The following is a 17,034-nucleotide window of genomic DNA, read 5'->3' on the forward strand; positions in this document are numbered from 1 at the left end:
GAACAGATGCAGGTGAATATAAATCCAGTAAAAAGGAGCAAGAATGTTTCATGTTGAAGAAAGTAGGTGAGATCTTGTGAGCTAGTCTGAAGGACAGAGCTTGGTTCCAGGTCCAGCCAGCACAGCGTGGATGTGTTCAACTCCATCAGCGGAATAACTCTAAATAATACTAGACCCCATGAGGAGAACTTTGAAGATGTTTAAATGAACACAGTGATGTAGAATCGGGACTTTCTGTATGATTTTTTGTATGTTATTAGTATCTATTCTAATATTTTATAAATACTTACTGCCCAGATAAGGGATGTTTTATTTTTATTTTTTATTTCTCCTTTAAATTTGTTTTCAGAATTTTAGGAAAATTCTAATATATGTACTGTAAATGTAAAATAAAAAATTGTCAGATTCACATGATTATATATATATATATATATATATATATATATATATATATATATATATATATATATCTAATCATGTGAATCTGACAATTGTTTTTTACATTGAGTCAAAATGTCAATATATATAATATATAATATGCATATATAATTATAATTATAATATATATGTTTGTGTGTGTATATGTGTGTGTATGTATGTATGTATATATATATATATATTAGAATTTTCCTTAAATCCTGAAAGCCAATTTAAAGGATAAATAAGAAAATTATTAAAAAGCTCCTTAGTATTTATAGAATATTAGAATAAATACTAATAACATACAAAAAAATCATACAGAAAGTCCTTATTCTACATCACTTTGTTCATTAAAACATCTCCATGTATTTTCTTTACCTTGACTTCAATTGAAAGTTTAGAAGTTGTTTTCCTTCTGCTGTGAATTCAGTGGTGTAAACAGGAAAGGCATAACAGCATATCCTGCTATGCAATGCATATGTACAGTAGGAACTGACTGCTTATGACCCTGAAAAACCCTTATTGTCTTATATGAGGAGCACCTCAAGTTGTGAAAATGCAGCAGTTTTTATGCCTTATCAGTTGGAATGTGCCTTTTCCCAGTCACAGCTGAAGCACAGCTTAGTTGCATTCCTTTATGTTATTCACATTTCTGTGCACAGTGCCCAATAACGTTTTACATGAGACATGGTCTAAACACAAAGAAGAACTTTATGTGCATAAGTGAGCAAACTAACACCCTAATCACACCCTGATCACACCTCCTGCATTACACTGGCTTTTCACGCCACCAGTGCGTTCATTCTCGACTGCACCACAGAAGCGTCTGCCTGCTCGTTTGTTTATTCGGCTCTTGTGTGAAAAGTTAAAAGACAGACAGTATAGCATGTGCTTGTATCTGACAGCATTTCAAAGGGTCAGTGTGCCCCAAAAAAACACAGTTTCAGCATGTTTTCATGCAGCATTCAGTTATGAACTACGTGCATTAGTGCAAAGTTGTGAGGTTGTGTATGTTCAAATGTCTTGATGTAACTTGTTTTCTGACCTGTTCTCAGTGCTAACATCTCTCTAAGCTGTTGCAGTACTAAGGCCTAGCGGGCCTGTCAAAACCCCCTTTGTTACAAACTTTCTATTAACAAAGAATAGCCCCATCAGTTTTTAAAGTAAATTCTTAGGACGACATTAGTGAATGATGTTCATGATTCTGAATAGAACCAAAAATGCTTCCTCTGTAGCAAATTCTGGACCTTAAATCCAGTTTCCAGTCTTGCACTTTGTAATCCTTGGTAGATGTGACACTATGTTGCCAATCAATTACATTAACTGTTCCCGTAACCTCTAGCCAGAACTAAATCAGGGCAGTGGTGGCTCAGCAGTTAGAGCTCTGGGCTATTGATGACAGAGTTGTGGGTTCGATACCCAGGCTTGGCAAGCTGCCAATGTTGGAAGCAAAACCCTTCACCCTCTCTGCTCCCCGGGCACTGGAGTTGGCTGCCCACCACTCTGGGTGCATGTGTGTTCACTAGTGTGTGTTTGTTCACTGCCCCTAGTTCGCTAGTGTGTGTTTACTACCACAGATGGGTAAAATGCAGAGGATGCTGTGCATAGTATAGTAGCAAATACGTGCACCCAAAAAATCTAACCTAAAATCCAGGACTGGAAACTGGATTTGAGGTCCAGATTTGAAGACCTTCACTTACAGACCTTCACTTTTACCATGGCCAAATCACTGTGTAAAGACACAGTGCCATAACACAAAAAGACATCATTGTGCCCAGAATCTCTACCAGGAACTGGTGTCAGTTGTAACCACATTTACGTGTAAAAGTTACAAGGCAGGTGCAAAGCCAGAAGAATGCCCACATCCCCTGCTGCAAAAGCCAGATGCAGCAGAATGTGTGAAAAAGGATTCACACAGTCGACTGCTGAGACGTCTAACACGACACAAACCATCCTCTTGTAAAAGTGATGATACAGTTGAACAAGGAAAAAAAGGCTTTTTCTTTGTGGACGATCATCAGGTGCCAGACGGACTGGGTGAATGAAGTGAAGATCAGCAGTGGTCTGCATCTCTCTGTAGTTAACAGCCTGCTTATGTGCTGGTTCCTTTCTTAGTAGGTTGTTGGGAGGCTTAAGAGAGAGCACACAACTTCACAGATTCTGCTTGTCCTACTTAAGATCACAGTACATTTAGGCAATCCACCATGTTTGACCTTCAGAAAACCACCCAGGACCATAGGACCATCTCCAGGCAGCTGTAGCTAACCTCCCTGGACATGGCCACAGGAAAATTGATGACAAATCAAAGAGATGGATAATACAAATGGTAACAAAAGAGCCCAGAAAAACTTCTAAAGAGATTAAAGGTGAACTTCAAGCTTAACACACAATAATATCAATGTCAGATCGCACCATCCGTTGTTGTTTGAGACAAAGTGAACTTAATGGAAGATGACCAAGGAGGACACCATTGTTGAAAACACATCATAAAAAAAGCCAGACTGGAATTTGCTAAACTACATGTTGACAAGCCCCAAAGCTTCTGGGAGAAAGTCCTAATTAAAAGGATGTGTCTTGGCAAAAAGTTACATTTCTGTCTTATCTGACATAAGACAAAAATGTAACTTTTTGCCAAGGCACATCAGCTCTATGTTCACAGATAGAAAAATGAAGCATATCAAGAAAAGAACACTGTCCCTACTGTGAAACATGGAGGAGGCTCTGTTATGTTCTGGGGCTGCTTTGCTGCATCTGGTACAGGGTGTCTTGAATCTGTGCAGGGTACAATGAAATCTCAAGACTATCAAGGGATATTACATTTACATTTACATTTATGGCATTTAGCAGACACTCTTATCCAGAGCGACTTACAAAGTGCTTTGCTATTTACCCAAGAAAAAACCTTAGCTAGTTAGAATAGACTAATAATTCAAAAGATACCTCTAAGCTTAGACATTACTAAACACAATACAATAAGGTGACCATAGTACTCTATTCGTCCAAGTACTCTCTGAAGAGGTGGGTCTTCAGTCTGAGTTTGAAGACAGCGAGCGACTCGGCCGTTCGGACACCCAGGGGAAGCTCGTTCCACCACTTTGGTGCCAGGACAGAAAAGAACCTGGACGCTTGTCTTCCGCGGATTTTGAGGGATGGCGGGTCGAGCCGAGCCGTACTTGAAGCTCGAAGGGCTCTTGGTGCAAACCGGCTTTTGACCATTGCCATCAAGTACGGAGGGGCTGGTCCGTTCTTGGCTTTGTAGGCTAGAGTCAGGGTTTTGAATCTGATGCGGGGAGCAGCTACAGGAAGCCAGTTGAGAGAACGCAGCAGTGGACTGACATGGCTGAATTTAGGGACATTGAAGACGACCTGTGTCGCTGCGTTCTGGAGGAGTTGCAGGGGCCTGATGGTGCGCAGAGGGAGACCAGCCAGAAGAGAGTTGCAGTAGTCAACTCTTGAAGTGACGAGAGACTGAACAAGCACCTGGGCGGCCTCTCTAGAGAGGAAGGGTCGAATTCTCCGGATGTTGTACAGGAGAAATCTGCAGGGCCGAGTTACGTTTGCAACATGACTTGAGAACGATAACTGATCATCCATGACTACACCAAGGCTTCGAAAAAGAAATGTGCTGCCCAGTGTCAGAAAGCTTGGTCTCAGTCACAGATCATGGGTCTTGCAACAGGATAATGACCCAAAACACACAGCTAAAAACACCCAAGAATGGCTAAGAGGAAAACTCTGGAGCAGTTTGCTCATGAGGAGTGGGCCACAATACCTGCAGAGAGGTGCAGAAGTCTCATTGACAGTTACAGGAATCGTTTAATTGCAGTGATTGCCTCAAAAGGTTTTGCAACAAAATATTAAGTCATGGGTACCATAATTTCTGTCCAGGCCTGTTTCATGAGTTTATTTTTTAAAATTATTCTGTTGAAGCATGGTTGAAAAGCAATGTCTGACTTTCATTTGTTAGTTTTTATAGCATTTGTATTCATTATTAATTAATTGTCAGATTCAAGTTATTTCTGTGACCATTGTGGGATTTTCTTTCATTAACCGAGGGGTACAAACAATTTTGTCTGTAACCAGGGTTCGGAAGACCAACTGTTCAATCCCCAATTGTGTGAACTCCCTTTATCACTAGCAATGTCCCAACACTAGGAGTCTGAAGACTAGCCAGCCACCATCTCTTTTCTAACTACCACTAATAGAGCATTGCTAGGCAGCCAATGCACTCTGAGGAAAGCACTGGATCCCCAGCTCTGATACGGCTAACAGACACCTGTGCTGACCAGCATCACACTATGAGTGATGTAGGGAGGAAGTACCACCAAACCACTCTTGAGAGAGCCAGGCCAATTGTGCTCTCTCTGACTTCGGCTGCTAATGACAAGCACTCATCTTCTTAGTTTAAACACCTTTTGCCACATTTTATCAGTCATCAATAAAAATCCAGACTCCTGCTGGTCGGACTGGTAGGTGGCAGCTGGTCTGACACAGGTAGAGGGGACCTCAGCGGGCAGTCTTCCAGCAGGTCGGGCTGGGTGAACATTTACTGGGAGAAGGTAAGGAGACAGAGTTAGTTCTGAGAGGATTTTATAGAGAGCAGAGAATGTTGAGCAGTATCAGAGTGTGTCTGACGACTACGGCAGGTCTGATTATAACAGCCCAATTAAAAGGAGAGAGCCAGAAGGTAACACAGACATGGGAGCATGCTGAAACACTAGAGTCCATCTGCTCCATGTCCACAAACCTGAGTGATTGCATGCAAGCAGAGAGACGACAGCTCCAGCATCTCAGTATACTACATTTCCCTGTGAACCCCTGGACCTACAACCCTTATCTAAGAAGAAACATTACTTACCAAAAGCTAAACTATACAGATGAGTTTTCAGCCTAGTTTTAAAGATTGGCCCAACCATGCAGTGTCCCCAAAGCTTTGCTTCATTATTTATTTGTTTATTTAATTTTGGAACAATAAAAGATAAATAAAAGGTAAGGAAAAGGAAAAGGAAAGTTATTCCAGAGTTGGGGGGCTTTATAAGAAAAGGCTCTTCCCCTTGCTGAGGTGTTCTGAATCTTGGGAACTACTAAGAAGCCAGCACCCTGCGATCTAAGTAATCTTGATGATTCATAATATGTAATAAAATCTCTGAGTAATAAGGTAGTCAGGAGCAAGGCCATGTAGGGCTTTGTAATAGAAGAATTAATAGAAGCTTTGTTAATAGAAGAATTTATATGGAATTGGAGCCAATATATATGGAGCCATATGCTCCATCAGCCATAAGCTATATGTTGCTCAAATGATAGATCTGAATCGAATATGACGCCATGATTTTTAGCTGTTGTGCCAGGAATAATGGAAGCATCAGCCAAGTCTAACATTATGTCTAGTGTCCTTTGGACCTAAAAGGAGAACCTCAGTTTTGTTACCGTTAAGAAGAAGGACGTTATGTGACATCTAGAGTTTTATATCCTTTACACAGTCATCCATTTTCTTTAATCTAAATGTATTGTCAGGTTTGGCTAATATATAGCTGTGTGTCATCTGCATAACAATGGAAATTAATGTCATGTCTGTTTATAACTGAGCCCAGTGGTAACATGTATAATGTAAATAATAGCGGTCCTAAAATAAAGCCTTGTGGAACTCCATATCTTACTTTTGTGTAATTTGAAGATAAATCTTACGAACTTATATTACAAAAGAAGACAGTTCGTACAAATGTTCGTACAAATGTTTTTATAGTTACTGAATAATTAACTTTATTCTCTCATTTATCATCACCTGAATACTAAACATCATTAGCTGTTACTCATTTCTAAACCTGTACAGTTGTAACCACACTTTGCAAAACATTACCCACAATTCAACATTGCACACTGAGTGTTATTTCCTGTTTGTCTTACAAGTTTTTGGATTGTTTACTGGCTTTTGGTTTGTCTTCTGGTTTTGATCATTGCTTGCCTTTGGCTCTCACTTATTGTATCACCCATCACTCAGGTTTTTTGACCTGGCCAACTTTTTTTTCTTTTTAACAAATATGTTTAAACTGAATATTAACTGTGAATAACTGTGAATATTTACATATGATATAATAATGGTGTTGAATAATGAGAGTTTGATATATGAAACCATCACCCTCAAACTGTTGTTCCTCCTTTAAGAGGAATTCCAGCAGAACCAAAACAGAACTGTAAAACTGGCCAATTCCAAAAACCCCAAAACTTACACCACAGTCTAAACTTGTTATATTTATGCCCCAAAATGTACATACTCTCAGCCTACTAGTGAAATCCTTTTGAGGCTAAAAGCAGACACTACTTCAGGAGAATATGGAAGGCTCAGTGGGTATCTAATCTTACACTGTGTTAGAAAGACACTATCCAACAAGTCTTGGGAATAATTACAATTACATAATTACAAATAATTGGCTCTTGTTACCATGCTAAAAACAAGGCTAGACGAGGCAAGGTTGGGCTAGACAATGCTATATATATGTGCTGTGTTAGCTCCATTTTTCCCACAAAAATACATCAAATGAAAGTCACTGCATTTTATTCTGAGCCAAAATAACAGGGTTGTAAATCTGAACATTTTTTCACCCAAACCAAAGTCACATACTTACTATTTATATATCAAACAACATAAAATACTCAATTTGTGCATTCTGTGGTACCTTTTAAGAAACCATACATTTAAAATACACCACTAACATTTATATGATTAGCATGCTGTAATATATATATCAAAAATACTGTTATTGTGTCGTCTCCTCTGTGTCGATTTGGCTCTCCTGAGATCCCAGAAGTGCTACAGATCATGTAATCACACACCTAATGAGGAACAAAAAGGATATTTGCAATAAATACAAGATAACAGAAAGTTGAGCAGATTTACCTCATAAATATACGGTATATATATATATTTCATGTTAAATATAGTATTTGTGAAGTGTGGTGATTCACAATCTCAGCTACTGTTGTCAATCACTGTGTAGATAACAGACACAAACACACACATATACAGTATTATCTTTAGGGATTCCCAATTTTAAAGGTCATCTACAGCCGACGCTCGCGTAGTTAAAGCTTCAAGACTTTACAGAATGCATTCTCTACAATCACCATGTTCTTCAGAGGTCTGCTGGGTTGCTTGTTATTGCCAAGCTCACCAGTGCAGTCCTGCTTCTTTAAATGTAGGAGAAAGATGATGTCCACCCACCCCATTATAATGTAGGAATAAGCTTTTGCTTTTCTAATTGAATGTGTACAACTGGTGTTGTCACACTTTCCTGCTTCAACCCACTGACTCTATCACTCTACACAACTCCATCTCCCAGAATCCCCCACCTCCCACATGACAACCAGATGTTCCCCATCAACCAATCACAAATGTTCCCATGTTCATCGTGACCTGAATTCTGAACGTCGTCAGCTGTTACTCATTTCTAAACCTGTACATTAACCACCGATCCATCGTTGTGCAGCACATGTTATTTCCTGTTTGTCTTTACAGCTCATGGATTGTCTTCTGGTTTTGACCATGGGCTGTTTATTCATGTTTTTAACCTGGCCTACTGCTGTCACTTTGTCTCATGCGTCTGCTCCAATCACAAGACTCAGAACAGAAAGGGAGGAGCTATTTATGTCTGGAAAACTAAGAAAAAAACAGCAGATGCAATGCCAGGGAAGGTGACGATGCCAAGAGAACTTGAGGTGACGTATGTTGGCATAGCAATTACTTCCTAGTAGTATAAAATATGGGTTGGTACATTTAAATATTTAGTGTACTAACCTGCCAAACCAGGGAAGTATATATTCTATACCTTATAGCGTTACATTTACATTTACATTTACATTTGAGGCATTTAGCAGACACTCTTATCCAGAGCGACTTACAAAAATGCTTTGCTATTTACTTAGGAATAACAAGTCAATAGGGTGGGCACTCTGCTATTCACCCAAGTATTCTCTGAAGAGGTGGGTCTTCAGTCTGCGGTTAAAGACAGCGAGCGACTCTGCCGTTTGGACACCCAGGGTGTTCGTACTAGTGTGTAGTGCACAATTTTAAATAAAATATTTTTTGATTGTGGCCTTTCTGGGACTCTACCGTCAGCATAACCTGATAGTCTGATTAGTCATGATTTCAGCCATGGGACAACACTGCCCAAAGCTTGTTAGTTAGTTCATTTTTGGATTGTCTTCTGGTTTTGAGCCTTGCCTATTTTCTCAGGTCTCCTTTTTCCCACACCTGTCCCCCCCCCCCCCCCTTTTTTATCTCTGTTGTCTTTTCATTATTAAAGCCACTTCTTCATTTTACATCCGTGAGTGTCTGATTTGTCCTTCAAGCGTTACAGGTGTCTTTCAGTTGACTTCTTTTAGTTAGAATTAAATTTAATCATGTACAATTTGATGCAAACATTGCTTGAGATTATTGATGAGATTTCATTTCTTATCAATTGTTTAATTTTAATGTGAGTGTTGACTGGAAATCAAATAAACATATACTCTTTATATATGCGGTATGTACGTACCACCTACCTAATACTATAAGAATTGGTCCCTGTGCTGCAAACACAGCCCCAACCCACAAGGCATGGAGACATTTTTCATGGAAGTTAAGATACACTGGTTTTTTTTTTATCAGTGTGTTTCTTTTGTCTTGACAAGCTTAATGAAAATATAGACGATTTCAAATGTACCTTTTTATTATCATTGATCTGCAAATCACAACAAAGCACTAGAAGGTCTGTAGGACAGATGGGGGTGTGCAAAACAACAATGTGGTTGTCAATCTATGTGGTTATCCACAGATAGGCTGTGTGAATCTACAGCTTGGGCTAGAGTAATGTCTGTCTTTAAAGTGTAGCATCAATAGGAAGACAGACACTTACCTAACCCATTTCAAGTTGTACACAGGGCATGCAAAAGCTTGAATTATTTTAAATATAGAAATAGTAATAATAGAAAAACCTTTTATTTCCATCTTTTATTGTTCCAAAAATAAATAAATAAATAAATAATTAAAAAAAAGATTTGGGGGACACGCCCCCTTTGGCAGGTTTTATCACAGCTTGTAAAAGAGTTTTTTTTTCCACAGACAGTGGACAGAATTTGCGGTTATTTGCCTGTAATCTATTCTTGCCTTTACCAGTAAAAGGTTCCCTGTGCCACTGGCTGCAACACAAGCCCAAGGCCCAAACCTCTGCTTAACAGTTGGAGAAGAATTCTTTGCAACAAACCCTGCTTTTTTTTCTACAAACATACCTGAAAATGCTTTCTCCTGATGACTCTTTCCATGAAGGTCAGATGTGTGCAGTAATTGCACAAGACTGTACATTTTTGCTGTTGGAATTTTTCACTTTTTGAAGGAATTTAAAAGCTCCCACCACACTTGATACTGAATGTAAATTTAAATGACATGCTAAGTCAATAAAATCATTTTTATTTTATTAAATTACTTAAATTCTAAAATGACCTTGAAACTGTAAATTAAATCATCTAACATTATATGAAATTTCATTTTACATTTAGTTAAAAGTTCAAATGTTAAAAGTTGAGCCTCATTTTCCTTCTCCTGGATAATTACCATTTTGGAGATACAAGGTTTTAGTTCGTCGGCACAGATAGCACCAACAGATAGATCTCCAGCAGATTATCCACTGTTCACACTGCTGCTATATCGGCAGTCATATCTGACCCGTAGAGGTTGGGTTTGAAGTTGCATGGCAGCAGAGCATCAGACTGCAGCTCAGTGGTGATTCTGATGCTGCTGCTACCTTCAACTTTGCATAATCTTTCAGCTACGGTTGAAGAGGAGAGGTTGTAGTTCAAAAGTTGCTTAAACTGAAATGTCCTGACTGTTGCTGTTTTTCAGCAAAACCCTACTAGGAGCTGCTACTTACCACAGACACAGGGACAACACAGTGTATCCACACAGTTAAGAGCATGAAGTAGTTCACAGCCATTTTTGCACACGGTACTTTCAGACTAATGCAGCTCAGCTGTCTGTGATGCAGTTCTTTTTTACTCCAGTCACTTCCCAAATGAACTAAAGCGGATATGCCACTACCTCTACAGGGAATACCTGTGCAGGGTTCTTCTTCCTGTATACCCCTACTCTGGAAGCCTAGCCCAACGATGGTTATTGGGGCCGGTTAAGGTTAAATTTGTGAATATGCTTGTTTAATCACCATAGAAAATCACTGCCAATATAACAAGACGCTCTAGAGCACCCACACAAGTCTAAAGTCACCATGCCGAATGCCATCTGGTAGATAGAGTGGTATAAAGCTCCGCAGCACTGATGGGCTGTGAAGCAGTGGAACTCACCTCTCTAGACTGATGGAGCTCCAGTCAATACCTCTAGGATAAGTTTGAGTTTTTCAGTACTTGACCTAACTAATGTTCTCATGGCTGAATGCCATCAAATCCTCATAGCAATGTTCCAAAATTTAGTGGAAAACTAGTGGAAATCTAGTGAAATCAAATGGAAAACTATAAACACAGGTGAGAATACTTAATATTACTTAATATTTAATAACAGTATTTAGTTAGTCTCCTGACTTAAAGGATCATTCCGGAAAGATTGGTATTCCTTGCTCATGGGCTCCCCCTACAGCTAAGGAATGTAATTCACTTTCACTCTAGTAAGATAAATCAAACTATGAGCGCCCTCTCATGGACAGCTGTACACATGCACTTTTGGACAAGCTGAGAGATACAGAAAAGAGCATGTGGACTGAGGCGGTAGAGTAATATTACAGGATTTTACACTAATATGACTTGGTTACACTGAGTTATGCAGTTCTGGAGAGAGGTCTCATCCCTATTACTGCCTGTGGAGCCTAACATGACTCTGACGTTGTTTTTTTAAGGAAGAATTGCTACATAATGTTGCTTTAAATGGAAGTGAATATTTACAAAAGATATTTATTGAAGCAGTCTGCTATCTGTGCTGGCAGATACTGCATACATAAATGCAGATTAGATAATAAGTGCAATAACACTATGTTTATCCACAGACATACTACAGTAACTGCATCCAATAAATATGAATCAATCGGTAGATCAGTTCAACTGGATAAGTTGGGTTGAGCAGGTTTACAAGTTATGCATATACTATCTTATACATATACATGCTCTAGCCACAGTGTTTGAGGACCTTCGCAAAAACACAGTGACAAAGGTGCACGTATTTGTCACTGTACAGTGTGCACTGTACAGCGAAATGTGTCCTCCGCATTTAACCCATCTGTGGTAGTGAACACACACTCACACACACACTAGTGAGCTATGGGCAGTGAGTACACACACACACCCAGAGCGGTGGGCAGCCAACTCCAGTGCCCGGGGATCAGAGAGGGTAAAGGGCCTTGCTCAAGGGCCCAACAGTGGCAGCTTGCCAAGCACGGGAATCGAACCCACAACCCTGTTATCGATAACCCGGCCTCTAACCCGGCCCTCTAACCGCTGAGCCACCACTGCCCCACACCAGACGGCACACCAGAGTAAAAACACATTTTCCAGTCAGACCCGTTTAGGTGATCCATTTTTCCGGACGATGAGAATCTAATATATAAAATCTAACTAAAGTACATCAATCTAAAACCCCATTAAAGTATTCTTACTTAAATAATAACAAGTGATAATGATAAATACATATTATAAATAATAATAATAATTTTTAATAATAAATATAAATTATATTTTTGCATGCAGAAATGTGGCAAAACATTTAATGGGCCATATAATGGGAAACGGTTTGTCATGGCATAGTTAAATAATGAGAGATAAAGTACATGGAACTGACATATCATGAACCTCAAACACCATTGTTCCTCCTTCTAAACAGAAGTCTTCTAAAACAGAGCTGATACAAAAGCCAATTTCAAAACCCCAAAGCAGTTTTGTAACAGTCTCAAAAAATTCACATACACCCAGCCCACCTGGGAAAGACTCAAGGCTAAATGCAACAGCCACTTTAAGAGAAAATGGAAGGGAAGCAAAATAGGCTAAAAGCTAATGTTAGGCTGACTTTGGAGAATGGACAATTTGAGTTTGTGCATAGCAGAGCCAAGCAAGCATGTTGTAGAGGGGCTTACTGTGCTTGGAAGCTGAGAGACTGTTGCTGAGGGACCCTGAGAACCCAGGGGAGAAGCTAAATAGCTAAAAGCTCATGCCAGGCCTACCACAGATAGGGGAAGAGTCAACTGGATTTTACCCAACCAAAGTCACATACTTACAATTTATACATCAAACAAATGCAATAAATGCATTATTTTGGCATGTTTAAAAAAGCACACATTTCTAATAAACATTTAAACTATTATCCTACTCTTATGTCAATGTAATGTTGTCACTGTGTCGTCTTCTCTGTGCAGGTTTGGCTCCTCTGAGACCCCAGAAGTGATAGAGATCATGTGATCACACACCTGATGAAAAAGAGGGAAAAGAGATATTTACAATAAATAGAAAACAGTAGGAAGCTGAACTCCCATTTCTCATTTGGATTGCCAATTACCCATCCCATACATATTCTCCCCACATCACACGCAACGCTACCGACACTGGGAGGGTAAAGACGGACACACGCCTCCTCCTTCACAAGTGCAGCCAGCCATCGCCTCTTTTTCCGAACTGCAGCCGATGCAGCGTCACTGGGGCAACCAACGAACTCGGAGGAAAGCGTCATGTACCTGGTTCTGATGCATCGGCCTGCAGACGCCAGGGATTCGAACAAGTGATCCTCTGGTCGTAGTGACAGCACCTTTTTCCCCTGGACCACCACCAAGAATACATTTACATTTATATGAAATTTAAAAACATTTAAAGTGTGGTCATTTACCGTCTCTGCTATTGGTTGTCCAGCGCGGTGTAGATGACAGTGGTGTATACTGAGTGATCTACTGCATGTTCTAGTGGAACAAAACACACACACAAATCACAAATCATGCACAAGTACAGTAATTTACAGAGTTTATTGTCTTTATATTATAAAAAAAATTACATATTAACAGCAGCATGCATGACAGCTATGTATGATCATCCTTCTACAGAAGCTGGAAGCCTTGGTGTAGTCATGGATGATCAGTTATCGTTCTCAAGTCATGTCGCAAATGTAACTCGGTCCTGCAGATTTCTCCTGTACAACATCCGGAGAATTCGACCCTTCCTCTCTAAAGAGTCGCCCAGGTGCTCGCAGACTGAAGACCCACCTCTTCAGAGAACACTTGGGCGAATAGCAGAATGGTCTACTTATTGACTTGTGTTTAGTAGTGTCTAAACTTAAAGAATCTTTAAATTATTAGACTATTTAAACTACCTGAGGTTTTTCTTGGGTAAATAGCAAAGCACTTTTGTTCTGACCAGAGGACGACCAGGAATTGTTTCCTTGCCACTGTGGTTTTTGGGTTTGCTCACTGAGGGTTTTAGGTTTAGGTTTTATTTATGTATGTTGATCTCCTGATCTAGTATTGGATTTCTGTGAAGCTGCTGTGTAGTGTCAGTTGTAAAAAGATCCATTGACTTAATATTGAATTGAAGGGATGAGGTCTGCTAGCCCATGTATACTAGCCACCAAAGGGTAACGCATGTCAAAAACGAACATTCACCACAGCTTATGCTAAAAAAAGAACCAAGAGAGGAGTGTATAAAAGTACTGGGACAGAAGACACACTTACGTTTTGCACAGAAGCAACCGATTATGACCAAACCAAGCAGCACAGTCCCCCCTCCTAGTGCTCCTGCTGGGATCAGCCCGGTCAAAGAAACACCATCTTTCAGCCCTGAAATACAGGTTTATTAGTATTACACGTTGTGCAGTGGTTATTATGGGTATTAAAAGTTCTAGTGTGGCTTTCAGCTGCAGTTGAAGAGAAGTTGTGACTTCCTGTGAAGTACTCATGCCAGACTGAGGGGTGTAAAACTAGCTTGCTTGAGAGTGTAGCATAAATGGCAAGAATGGTTTACACAGGCACTTATTTAACCCTTTCCAGCCCAGTATTGACGAATGGCATCATAGTTTTCAGTACTGATTTTCAGATGTCCCATTTCATCATGTCACAGATGAGCATTGCTGACACGGTAAGCTAAGACTGAATAAATCCAGAAAGTCTCCAAGCTAGCACAGTATAGTGACAAACGTATAAATCCTAATGGAAAGCTGCTTGACCATCACCTTAAATGGATGCGTGGTAACTTTGGATTGGTTGGAACAGCTATAGTTTGGTCAGATGAAAGGACAGAACCTTTGAGAACAGGAACTCCCCACCCCCTCAATGGCAACAGCTCAAAAACATATAAGCAATAAGAGAATCTAAATTTAACACTATTGGAAAAAATAAAACATTGGAGATACAAGGTTTTGGTCCTTTAGCACAGATATTAAACCATAAAGTAACATTGTGCCTTATTTTGTTGCTATAAGCTACAGCTGTAATTCTCAGACTTACTCAGATATACCTCCTGATAAGCGATGCTGCAGTTCATCCCCTTAATCAGTTGACAGTGGTAGAGGCCCAGATCAGACTCACTCACATTATGGAGGAGGATGGAGAAGTTTCCAGATGCTGAGAGTTTGGGAAACGGCTTAATACGTCCATTTCTGTTCGTCCAGAACATTACCTCACCCTGCAGTCTGATCTCCATCAGATTATCTGCTGGTATAGTCTTCTGACTCCACACTGCTGCTATATCTGCAGTCTTGTCTGATCCGAGGAGGGTCGGTTCAAAGTTACATGGCAGGAGAACATCAGACTGCAGCTCAGAGGTGATGTTGATGCTGCTGATGAGCTTATAATTGCATAACATTTCAGCTGCAATTAAAAATGAAAGACTGTAATTTATTGAAGTTATTATTTAAACATTGCTTTACCTCAAACTCGACTTCCTCTATATACTCTACTTCCTTTTATACTAATTATAACTTTAAGACTCAAACACAGATAGCAGACCCATAAAAAAGTGACTACTTACCACTAACACATGAGACAGGTAGGAGCATCCACACAGTTAAAGCTGATAGTTTAAGATAAAACTGAAGCTGATAGTTTAAGATAAAGCTGAAGCTGATAGTTTAAGATAAAACTGAAGCTGATAGTTTAATATAAAGCTGAAGCTGATAGTTTAATATAAAACTGAAGGTGATAGTTTAAGATAAAGCTGAAGCTAGTGTTTTAAGATAAAACTGAAGCTGATAGTTTAAGATAAAACTGAAGCTAGTGTTTTAAGAAAAAACTGAAGCTGATAGTTTAAGATAAAACTGAAGCTGATAGTTTAAGATAAAACTGAAGCTGATAGTTTAAGATAAAGCTGAAGCTTGTGCTTTAAGATAAAACTGAAGCTGATAGTTTAAGATAAAACCGAAGCTGATAGTTTAAGATAAAACTGAAGCTAGTGTTTTAAGATAAAACTGAAGCTGATAGTTTAAGATAAAGCTGAAGCTAGTGCTTTAAGATAAAACTGAAGCTGATAGTTTAAGATAAACTCGACTTCCTCTATATACTCTACTTCCTTTTATACTAATTATAACTTTAAGACTCAAACACAGATAGCAGACCCATAAAAAAGTGACTACTTACCACTAACACATGAGACAGGTAGGAGCATCCACACAGTTAAGAACATGAAGCGGTTTAAGGCCATTTCTGCATCTGTTTCCTCCAGACTAACACAACTGTTTCTGGAAAAGTATTGACACCCACGTATCGCAGTTGTTTTGCTCTCAGTCACTTCCTGAAATCGTCTCAGGTGGACACATTATTATTACTACTAACCTCTACTATGAAATGTATACTACTTTCACACTCCTTCTAGCTTGTGCAATAACAAAAAAAGCATTGCAGGTTTCTCTGGGAATGGCTTTTAAGATAAAACTGAAGTTTAAGATAAAGCTGAAGCTGATAATTTAAGATAAAACAGAGGCTAGTGTTTTAAGATAAAACTAAAGCTGATACTTTAAGATAAAACAGAGGCTAGTGTTTTAAGATAAAGCTGAAGCTGATACTTTAAAACTGAAGATGATATTTTAATTTAAAACTGAAGCTGATAGTTTAATATAAAACTGAAGCTGATAGTTTAATATAAAACTGAAGGTGATAGTTTAAGATAAAGCTGAAGCTAGTGTTTTAAGATAAAACTGAAGCTGATAGTTTAAGATAAAACTGAAGCTAGTGTTTTAAGAAAAAACTGAAGCTAGTGTTTTAAGAAAAAACTGAAGCTGATAGTTTAAGATAAAACTGAAGCTGATAGTTTAAGATAAAACTGAAGCTGATAGTTTAAGATAAAGCTGAAGCTGATAGTTTAAGATAAAACTGAAGCTGATAGTTTAATATAAAGCTGAAGCTGATAGTTTAATATAAAACTGAAGGTGATAGTTTAAGATAAAGCTGAAGCTAGTGTTTTAAGATAAAACTGAAGCTGATAGTTTAAGATAAAACTGAAGCTAGTGTTTTAAGAAAAAACTGAAGCTGATAGTTTAAGATAAAACTGAAGCTGATAGTTTAAGATAAAACTGAAGCTGATAGTTTAAGATAAAGCTGAAGCTTGTGCTTTAAGATAAAACTGAAGCTGATAGTTTAAGATAAAACCGAAGCTGATAGTTTAAGATAAAACTGA

At 38.9% G+C, this 17,034-nt stretch overlaps 1 long non-coding RNA gene across 1 annotated transcript; it reads right to left on the bottom strand.

Annotated features, from left to right (window-relative positions):
• Positions 1 to 12,690: 12,690 nt before the first annotated feature.
• Positions 12,691 to 15,125, bottom strand: LOC140572563 (uncharacterized). Its single transcript, XR_011980656.1, has 4 exons — positions 14,871 to 15,125; positions 14,100 to 14,204; positions 13,265 to 13,334; positions 12,691 to 12,851 (listed from the first exon to the last, which is right to left on the bottom strand). It is a non-coding gene; the product is annotated as an uncharacterized lncRNA (long non-coding RNA).
• Between the last annotated feature and the right edge of the window lie 1,909 nt (positions 15,126 to 17,034).

This window comes from Salminus brasiliensis, chromosome 1 (genome assembly GCF_030463535.1).
Source record: "Salminus brasiliensis chromosome 1, fSalBra1.hap2, whole genome shotgun sequence".
NCBI lineage: Eukaryota > Metazoa > Chordata > Actinopteri > Characiformes > Bryconidae > Salminus > Salminus brasiliensis.